Source organism: Salvelinus namaycush, chromosome 35 (genome assembly GCF_016432855.1).
Source record: "Salvelinus namaycush isolate Seneca chromosome 35, SaNama_1.0, whole genome shotgun sequence".
Lineage (NCBI taxonomy): Eukaryota > Metazoa > Chordata > Actinopteri > Salmoniformes > Salmonidae > Salvelinus > Salvelinus namaycush.
In genome coordinates, this window is record NC_052341.1 from 25,748,638 (window position 1) to 25,759,389 (window position 10,752).

Consider the following 10,752-nt stretch of genomic DNA (forward strand, 5'->3'; position numbering starts at 1 on the left):
CGGGAGCGGTGAGGTTCTTTATACAATGGTGTGTACACAGGCCATACATCATCAGTACTGTCAGACACACATACACATATTGTACACACACGCACACACAAACACGTGCACGTACACGCACACAGTCTACACACAGTAACCATGACAATGGTGAGCTTTTTCCTCTATCATTACGTAAAGAGGCGGCTCACATTGGTGTTGACTATACTCAAGATGTCACCAAACTGTCGCCTCTATGTATGTGTGTGTGTGTGTGTGTGTGTGTGTGTGTGTGTGTGTGTGTGTGTGTGTGTGTGTGTGTGTGTGTGTGTGTGTGTGTGTGTGTGTGTGTGTGTGTGTGTGTGTGTGTGTGTGTGTGTGTGTGTGTGTCACCAGGCTGTCACCTCTCTCCTCATCCTTCCAAGGTGACAGCCCCTGTGGTCTGGCTGGCATCAATCACCCCAGCAAATGAACTACCCCACCACAACCTGCCACACAGCCAGTCCCGACAAGGAGCGTGGCCAGGCTGCCAACGACACACATACAGACACATTTGCCAGGCTGCCAAAGAGCTACAGAGCTCCCACTGAACCCATAGCCCTAATTAACTAGGGGTGTAAGTCTCAACCCCTCTGTACTCCCTCACCCCTCCTCTCTGCAACCCTAGCACCAAGCAGCCAATATAACCGGTATTATTAACTGACAGATTTATTGTGAGGTGAGGGATATTACTCAGGTTACTCATGTTATTATTATCCCAGAATTTCATTTGTTTTACATGCGGAATATTGACCATGTTCCAGGGTTTGACACTCTTTTTCCTAAATTAGCACAAAAACCGGAGATGAAAAAGATACGATTCTGAATGGGAAGAGAGGAGAGGAAAAAAATAGAGTACATTGAGAGAGGTGAGGATAGAGTTCATTCTGGTTTTAACCCCAGAGGAAATCAGCATGGACGAGGAGTCCATTAATAAGAGTAATCTCGTCGTTGTCCCCCATCTGACCAACAAATGTACCCCCTCCAATGGAGACAGGGGAACGACCTTCACCGTCTGGATTCACAGATGGCAGAATTCAAACCCCCCCATGCCCCCCCCCCCCCCCCCCCGCCCCCACACACACACGTCTTCAACAGCTGATCAATGTTTATGTTTCCAAAGATTAGGATTGTAGTTTGAGTTAATGTGTGCGTGTGTGTGTGTGTGTGTGTGTGTGTGTGTGTGTGTGTGTGTGTGTGTGTGTGTGTGTGTGTGTGTGTGTGTGTGTGTGTGTGTGTGTGTGTGTGTGTGTGTGTGTGTGTGTGTGTGTGTGTGTGTGTGTGTGTGTGCTGTAGTGAAATGAAGACAGTATATGTTTGTGTGTGTCAATATGTTTGCTTCAAAGCAGTAAATAGTAATGGATTTCTATCACATTTTCATCCCACTCTAAAACATAATGATGATTATGTCTCTCACTGCCTGTTTGTCTTCCTCTTTCTCTGCAAAATATCACATTTCTGTTGTCCTACATTTCCTGTAGTTCTCTGTTGGTTTCAGAGGCACATACAGTAGTACCATACAGTATTCCGTGCCAGCAGTAACATTCCATAAGTTCCATCTAAGTTCTCGGAGTTCCATTTCTCTCAGGTCTCTCCTTGTAGTACACACACACTCACACGACCATAGCATTGAATGCCTCCCTTGATAAAAAAAAGTATACAATAATAACCAATCGGTGTTGAGCTAAACTGAGTGAGCTCAGCTGTGAATGGTCCTGGCACAAGAAAAAAAAGTGTCAAGGGAAGCCAGTTTGGATTTGGCATCACGCCAATCACATCACATTTGAAGCAAAACATCATTGACAGAACTTGAATTGTTACATTTCGTTGTGTCGTTTTCCTCCTTTGGCTAGCTAGCTCAAATCGCCCCTTTCCTAAATTAGCCATGGATGGAGATAGGGATTTGGACTTGTGTTTTTCCTTTATTCTCCGTGCTGGCCAATGATTATAACTGTGTTTCTGATCCAACCATAAATCCATACATTGTTGTGCCCCTGGACTGAGAGGATGGAAGTTCAACATGTAGCTAGATGTAGTAACTTTAGACATTTTTATTTTTTCTATATTTGTCTTTTTTTATAATCATTTTTATTTGAGGTATTTTCTTAAAACTGCACTGTTGGTTAAGGGCTTGTAAGTAAGCATTTTTCTGTAAGGTCTACACCTGTTGTATTCGGCGCATGTGACAAATACAATTTTATTTGATGTTAACTAGCTGGCCTGGCGGATCGTTGCACCTGAAAGGAAGTTAGGCTAGCACGTATGACTGTTTACGCAACATGAAAGAGTATGGCGTTTCTCTATAAGTAGGGTGAGTTAACATGTTTTTCTACTTGCACGCACAGAAATCAGTACCATGGACAGCCACATCATATTTAGACTACGTTGATTTGACTAAATCGTTTTTTGGTAACATTTAGTTGTCACTGTATTAGACTAAGCACAGGTGATTATAAGTTGAAGTGGTGCTGGAACAGTGAACACTGTTTTATTTATATTTTAGTCATTGATCAGACTTAAACAGCCATCACTAACAGAGGCTGCTGCAAACATACAGACTAAAATCTCTGGCCACTTAAATAAACGGACTTAATAAAGGTATCACTAGTCAGTTTAAATAACGCCACTTTAATAATGTTTACATATCCTACATTACTCATATCATATGTATATACTGTATTCTACACCATCTACTGCATCTTTCCTATGCCGCACGCCATCGCTCATCCATATATTTTTATATACATATTCTTACTCATCCCTTTACATGTGTCTATTTGTGTGTATTAGGTAGTTGTTATGAATTTGTTAGATTACTTGTTAGACATTACTGCATAGTCGGAACTAGAAGCACAAGCATTTCGCTACACTCGCATTAACATCTGCTAACCATGTGTATGTGACCAATTTAATTTGATTTGACTTACAGTTGACGGGGGCAGGTCTAGCAGGGCAGACATTTGACGAACTGACTTGTTGGAAAGGTAGCATCCTATGATGGCACCACGTTGAAAGTCACTGAGCTCTTAGGTAAGGCCATTCTACTGCCAATGTTTGTCTATGGAGATTGCATGGCTTTCTACTCGATTCTATACATCTGTCAGCAACAGGTGTGGCTGAAATAGCCGAATTGGAAGGGGTGTCCACATACTTTTGTATATGTAGTGTATGTAAAAGGGGAATAGATAGACACTAACAATCAAATGCAAACAATTCACCCAATGGAGTCATGAAACAACGAATGTACACATTGGCGGGAGAGTGCACATTCTGGAAAGAGACTGCCACACTCCCCTTCTTGGACTGTGCCATCCCCGCAGCCTACAAAATGGATTAGTTCACTGAGATGGGTGCGAATAAGAGTTTCTCCGTGATGTACACGTCAAGGAACTTAAAACTTTCCACCTTATCCACTACTGTCCCGTCGAAGTGAGCGGGGTGATACTCCCTCTGCTGTTTCCTGAAGTCCACGATCATCTCCTTTTTTTTGTTGACATTGAGTGAAAGGTTATTTTCCTGACACCATACTCCGAGGGCAGTCACCTCCTCCCTGTAGGCTGTCTCGTCGTTGTTGGTAACCAGGCCTACCACTGTAGTGTCGTCTGCAAACTTGATGATTGAGTTGGAAGCGTGCATGGCCACGCAGTCATGGGTGAACAGGGAGTACAGGAGAGGGCTGAGAACGCACCCTTGTGGGACCCCAGTGTTGAAGATCAGCGGGGTGGAGATGTTATTTCCTACCTTCACCACCTGGGGGCGTCCCGTCAGAAAGTCCAGGACCCAGTTGCACAGGGCGGGGTCGAGACCCAGGGTCTCGAGCTTAATGATGAGTTGAGGGTACAATGATGTTAAATGCTGAGCTGTAGTCAATGAACAACATTCTTACATAGGTATTCCTCTTGTTCAGATGGGATAGGGCAGTGTGCAATGTGATGGCGATTGCATCGTCAGTGGGTCTAGGGTATCAGGTAGGGTGGAGGTGATATGGTCCTTGACTAGTCTCTCAAAGCACTTTATGATGACAGAAGTGAGTGCAATGGAGCGATAGTCATTCAGTTCAGTTACCTTAGCTTTCTTGGGAACAGGGATAATGGTGGCCATCTTGCAGCATGTGGGGACAACAGACTGGGATAGGAATTGGTTGAATATGTCCATAAACACACCAGCCAGCGGGTCATCGCATGCTCTGAGCTGGCAGCCTTGCGAGGGTTAACACGTTTAAATGTTTTACTCGCGTTGGGCACGGAGGAGAGCCCACAGGCTTTGATAGCAGGCCATGTCAGTGGCACGGTATTGTCCTCAAAGCGAGCAAAGAAGTTGTTTAATTTGTCTGGGAGCAAGATGCCGATGTCCGCGACGGGGCTAGTTTTCTTTGTGTAATCCGTGATTGACTGTAGACCCTGTCACATACGACTCGTGTTTGAGCCATTGAATTGCGATTCTACTTTGTCTCTATACTGACGCTATGCTTGTTTGATTGCCTTGCGGAGGGAATAGCTGCACTGTTTGTATTCGGTTGTGTTTCCGGTCGCCTTGCCATGATTAAAAGCTGTGGTTTGCGCTTTAAATTTTGCGAGAATGCTGCCATTAATCCATGGATTCTGGTTAGGGAAGGTTTTAGTCACAGCGGGTACATCACCGATGCACTTGCTAATAAACTCGCCCACCGAGTCAGCGTATTCATCAATGTTGTCTGAGGCTATCCGGAACATATTCCAGTCCACGTGATTGAGGCAATCTTGAAGCATGGAATCCGATTGGTCAGACCAGCATTGTATTGACCTGAGCACGGGCCGTTTCCTGTTTAAGTTTCTGTCTATAGGCTGGGAGCAACACAACAACAATTTTCCGAAGGCAGGGCGCGGGAGGGCTTTGTATGCATCGCGGAAGTTCAAGTAGCAATGATCCAGAATTCTGCCAGCTCGTGTCGCGCATTCGATATCCTGATAGAATTTAGGGAGTATTGATCTTAGGTTAGCTTTGTTGAAATCCCCAGCTACAATAAATGAAGCCTCAGGATGTCTGGTTCCCAGTTTACATAGAGTCCAGTGAAGTTCTTTCGGTGCCGACGAGGTATCTGCTTGGGGGAGGGATATACACGGCTGTGACTATAATTGAAGGGAATTCTCTTGGAAGATAATGCGATCGGCATTTGATTGAGAGGAATTCTAGGTCAGATGAACAAAAGGATTTGAGTTCCTGTATGTTGTTGTGATTGCACCATGAGTCGTTAATCATAAGGCATACACTCCCGCCCTTCTTACCAGAGAGATGTTTGTTTCTGTCGGCGCGATACGTGAAGAAACCGGGTGGCTGTACTTCCCTTGACAACAAGCCATGTTTCCGTAAAACAGAGAATGTTACAATCTCTGATGTCTCTCTGGAATTTTGTCCACCTTGTTATCTAAGATTGGACATTGGCGAGTAATATGCTAGGAAGCGGTGGATTGTGTGCTCGTCTTCTGAGTCTGACCAGTAGGCCGCTCCGTCTGCCTCTCCTGCGGCGACCACATTGTTTTGGGTCGGCCTCTGGGATGAGATCGCATGTCCAGGGTCGAGGTCTGAACAAAGAATTCTTGCATGCCCAAAAACGCAGTGGTGTTGATAAGCCGCTTGAGAACATCCCTGTTTCTTCATACTTTCTCGTTGTGTTGCGCAGTTTGAATACGCAGACCCTTGTAATGATCGATGCAGCTTTTTCCCCAGAAGCTTGAATCTGATGTGGGCATTTATTTGCTAACCGGCTTTTCTTTTGCCGTTTAGGTAAATTATCGATGTTCTTCAGGTCACTCTACCCCCCCTTTCTCCCCAAGGCTCAGACTTTCCAAAAAGCAGGCAAGGCCAGCAATACAAGCGGCTTGACGAAAGGATCCCTGTTAACCAGTTCTACTTTTGATACCAATTGGTATTGAGCGCCCTCACCTTTCAATCATTCTTAATGAAACTGATCTCAGGTAGAGGTCGGACCTCAGTTTTAATTCACATCTTTTCTGTGTACCCAAGATAATGAAAGGGGTTCTTCACTCACCCGAGCTGGTAACTGGCTAGCTACTGCTACTTGTTTGTAACGGCGTTCCTCCTCCTCTTCATCCGAAGAGGAGGAGCAGGGATTAAACCAAAATGCAGCGTCTTGATATGACATGATTTATTTAAGTAAAGACGAAAACACGAACTTCACTTGAAACTAAACAAAACAACAAACGGAGTAGACGAACCTGAACATAAGAACTTACATAACACGAAGAACTCACGAACAGGAAAATGACTACACAAAACGACGAACGAACGAAACAGTCCCGTATGGTGCAAACAAACACAGACACAGGAGACAACCACCCACAACCAACAAAGTGAAAACACCTACCTTAATATGATTCTCAATCAGAGGAGATGAAAACCACCTGCCTCTAATTGAGAACCATATCAGGTACCCAAAACCAACATAGAAACAGAAAACATAGACTGCCCACCCAAACTCACGTCCTGACCAACTAACACATACAAAAACTAACAGAAAACAGGTCAGGAACGTGACATTGTTACTGAAGTTAGTGCAATTTATTTAAATTTGCCTTGCTAACTGGACACAAAAACAAAAGTTCTAAAACCAAGAATACAAATTGTTATCTATCTCCTCCGTTTCCTGTACTTATAAGAAACTAATATGAATTAAAACCAAAACATGCTCATCTATCACTTTTCAATCTCTATCCAAGCTTCTCAACACAATCATTCTCTGATCCGAATCATATGATTGGATGGACAACATGTCAGTTCACTTCCTCCGTGGAAGTGGTCATAATTAGGTTTTGAAGTCAATGTACCCCGAGGAGGACAGAAGCTAGCTGTCCTCCGGCTACACTCTGGTTCTACCCCACAGACTGCTGTTGAATGTATTACTGTATAGACCTTCATTGAAAAACAGTGTGTTTTAATCAATTATCTGGTGACATATGAGTATATTTACTATAGTTTTATCAAAAAAGGATAACTTTAGTGTTTCACTATTTTTATTTGTATGAAATTTCTCTGAGGAGGATGGTCCTCCCCTTTCTCCTCTGAGGAGCCTCCATTGCTAGACATTGAGAAAATTGAAAGTCTGTAATTGAAATGGTGCAATTTCAGCAGGACTTTTACAGGCTCATAGATAGAGCACAGCACTCTCTCTCTGTGACAACTCCCCCATCCGGAGTGAGTATGATCTCTCCTCATCCTTAAACTGCCCTGCAGATGAGCAGCCCCAAGAGGAAAGTCAACCCCCCAGCACTGAACTGACCCAAAACACGGAGGGCTGAAGGTGGAAGTAGACGGATGTCTGAGATAGCTGGCTGCACTCCGGACTGAGGGGAGAGAACTTAAGGAGGAGAGCCAGGAATACATGGCGCAGCTAACATCGAGAAGGAGGAGGGACAGGAACAAGGAGGAGGTGAGAAAGCTGAGGTGTGACAGAGAGCAGGGAACTTCCCCAGAGAAGCCAGCAGAACAGCCCACCTCAGACCCGGACCACAACCTCAACACCACACTGGGAGAGACAACAGGACCCACCAACCCAACAAACCCCACCCCCTCCTAACAGCCTCCCTGTCAGCTCTCTTCGATATTCCTCCTGACAACCCCACACAGATCCAAAGAGGACACACAAAGCCAGAGAATTGTGCTCCTCATTGACTTAAATGGCAAATACATTCAAGAGAAAATACTTTTCCCCAAACACAAAGTGGCTAAACTCTGGTGCCCAAACACTAGGTTTGCCCTAGAGCTGTTGTCAGAAGACAGACTAGGATCTCCCAGCCACATCATAATTCACATGGGCACAAATGACCTGAGGGCCCAGCAGGGTGGCCACAGCACTCTAGGGAGTGATTTTTAAAAAAAAACAAGCTTCTTCCACTTTCCCCAACGCATAAGTGGTCCTCTCCACCCTGCCACCATACAGTGGGTGAATGCAAGCATTTCCGGGGACTGTGCCTTTAAACCTAATGTCTACCTGGCCCACCACAACAACCCTGGACTTGAACAGACTTCACGACCAGGTCCACCTCTACAAGACAGCAATCCCAACTTTTGTCAGGATTCTGAAGTAGGTAACCCTAAACCGCAGCCCCAGCACCTCACACAGGAGCAACAGAGCAACAGATACCCCGCCCAGACCAGCGAGACACCCTCCCAGACCTGCGAGACCCCTTCCTGAAGGACCTGCACAGAGAGAACCCACACCAAGGGGACCTATAGCCTGACCACAGCATCACCAGCCACATCCCCACCACAACCAGCCGAATCCCCCTCAAACAAACCTTGGTCACACCCTATATAGGGCCCCCCAGATCAGACCTATGCCCCTTCTGTCCCCTCATGCCCCCCTGCCTCTGCAGTAAGGACCTCAGAATGACAGACGCACATATGCCCAGGCCGTGAGCAGAGCAACAGGCCCAAACCCCACCAAACACCCACCCAAGCCCCATCCTGCAACCTAAGAGGCATGTATCAGATGCTCAACATGTTCTGCTCACACCTGCTGTAATGGTCGAGCCTAAACCAAACGAAAACAACACTAGACACTATGGAACACAAAGCTTTTATAATCACATTCTGGCATGTACAAGGTCTGAGGTCATCTGATTTTCACCTAAAGAGCAGGAACCCAGACATCAAAGAAATGACATGTTTCTTGTAGGACATTGTCATCCTACAAGAAACATGGTATAGAGGAGACTGACCCACTGTTTGCCCTCTAAGTTACAAAGAGCTGGTTGTCCCATCCACCAAACTACCAAGTGTGAAACAGGAAGAGACTCAAGGGGCATACTAATTTGATATAGATCAGACCTAACCTACTCTTAAATAAGTCAAAATAGGAACATTTTATATCTTGCTAGAATAGGGAAATTATCTCAGAGAAAAACATTTCCTCATGTGTGCTACCTATATCAAATCAAATTTATTTATATAGCCCTTCGTACATCAGCTGATATCTCAAAGTTCTGTACAGAAACCCAGCCTAAAACCCCAAACAGCAAGCAATGCAGGTGTAGAAGCACGGTGGCTAGGAAAAACTCCCTAGAAAGGCCAGAACCTAGGAAGAAACCTAGAGAGGAACCAGGCTATGAGGGGTGGCCAGTCCTCTTCTGGCTGTGCCGGGTGGAGATTATAACAGAACATGGCTAAGATGTTCAAATGTTCATAAATGACTAGCATGGTCAAATAATAATAACCACAGTAGTTGTCGAGGGTGCAGCAAGTCAGCACCTCAGGAGTAAATGTCAGTTGGCTTTTCATAGCTGATCATTGAGAGTATCTCTACCGCTCCTGCTGTCTCTAGAGAGTTGTAAACAGTAGGTCTGGGACAGGTAGCACGTCCGGTGAACAGGTCAGGGTTCCATAGCCGCAGGCAGAACAGTTGAAACTGGAGCAGCAGCACGGCCAGGTGGACTGGGGACAGCAAGGAGTCATCATGCCAGGTCGTCCTGAGGCATGGTCCTAGGGCTCAGGTCCTCCAAGAGAGAGAGAGAGAAAGAAAGAGAGAATTAGAGAGAGCATACTTAAATTCACACAGGACACCGGATAAGACAGGAGAAGTACTCCAGATATAACAAACTGACCCTAGCCCCCCGACACATAAACTACTGCAGCATAAACACTGGAGGCTGAGACAGGAGGGGTCAGGAGACACTGTAGCCCCATCCGATGATACCCCCAGACAGGGCTAAACAGGAAGGATATAACCCCACCCACTTTGCCAAAGCACAGCCCCCACACCACTAGAGGGATATCTATATCCCCCCAACAGAATTCCCATACTTTAACGATCACAGCTTCTCTATCCTTGAGGGGGAGATGAAACCACTTCCATGCCCAGGGACATAAAACTAGTCTTTGGTGACCTAAATGCTAGAACTGGACAAGAACCTGACCCTCTCAGCACACAGGGGGACAAACACCTACCTGTAGGTGACAGTAGTCCCTCACAAATATGCCCCCCTAGACACAACTATGACAAAACAACCAACAAAAACAGATCACAACTCCTGCAGCTCTGTTGCATGCTGGGTCTGTACAAAGTCAATGGTAGGCTTCGAGGAGACTCCTATGGTAGGTACAGTACACCTATAGCTCATCTCTTGGCAGTAGTACTGTAGACTACTTTATAACCAACCTCAACCCAGAGTCTCTCATAGCGTTCACTGTCAGCCCACTTGCAACCCCTATCAGATCACAGACTACTTGAAGAGTTCAATACTCATTTACGAGGCATCAAAGCCAAAGGAACTGCACAATATTAAAAAATGATATAGCTGGAAGGAAATTAGTGTAGAAACCTACCAAAAAACTATTGGGCAACAACAAATTCAATCCCTTTTAGACAACTTCATGCACAAAACATTTCACTGTAATAGTGAAGGTGTAAACTTATCAGTAGAAAGCTTTAATAGTATATTTGACCTTTCAGCTTCCCTATCAAATCAAAAATGTTCAATCAGGCAACCTAAGAAAATTAAAAACAATGACAAATTGAATCACAGCCTACTTCGACAAACGGGTGATGATTTAACAAGCGCATTTGCGAAAAAAGCACTGTCATTGCACCAATGTACCTAACCATAAACATCAATGCCTTTCTTTAAAATCAATACACAAGTATATATTTTTAAACCTGCATATTTAGTTAATATTGCCTGCTAACATGAATTTCTTATAACTAGGGCAATTGTGTCACTTCTCTTGCATTCCCGTGCA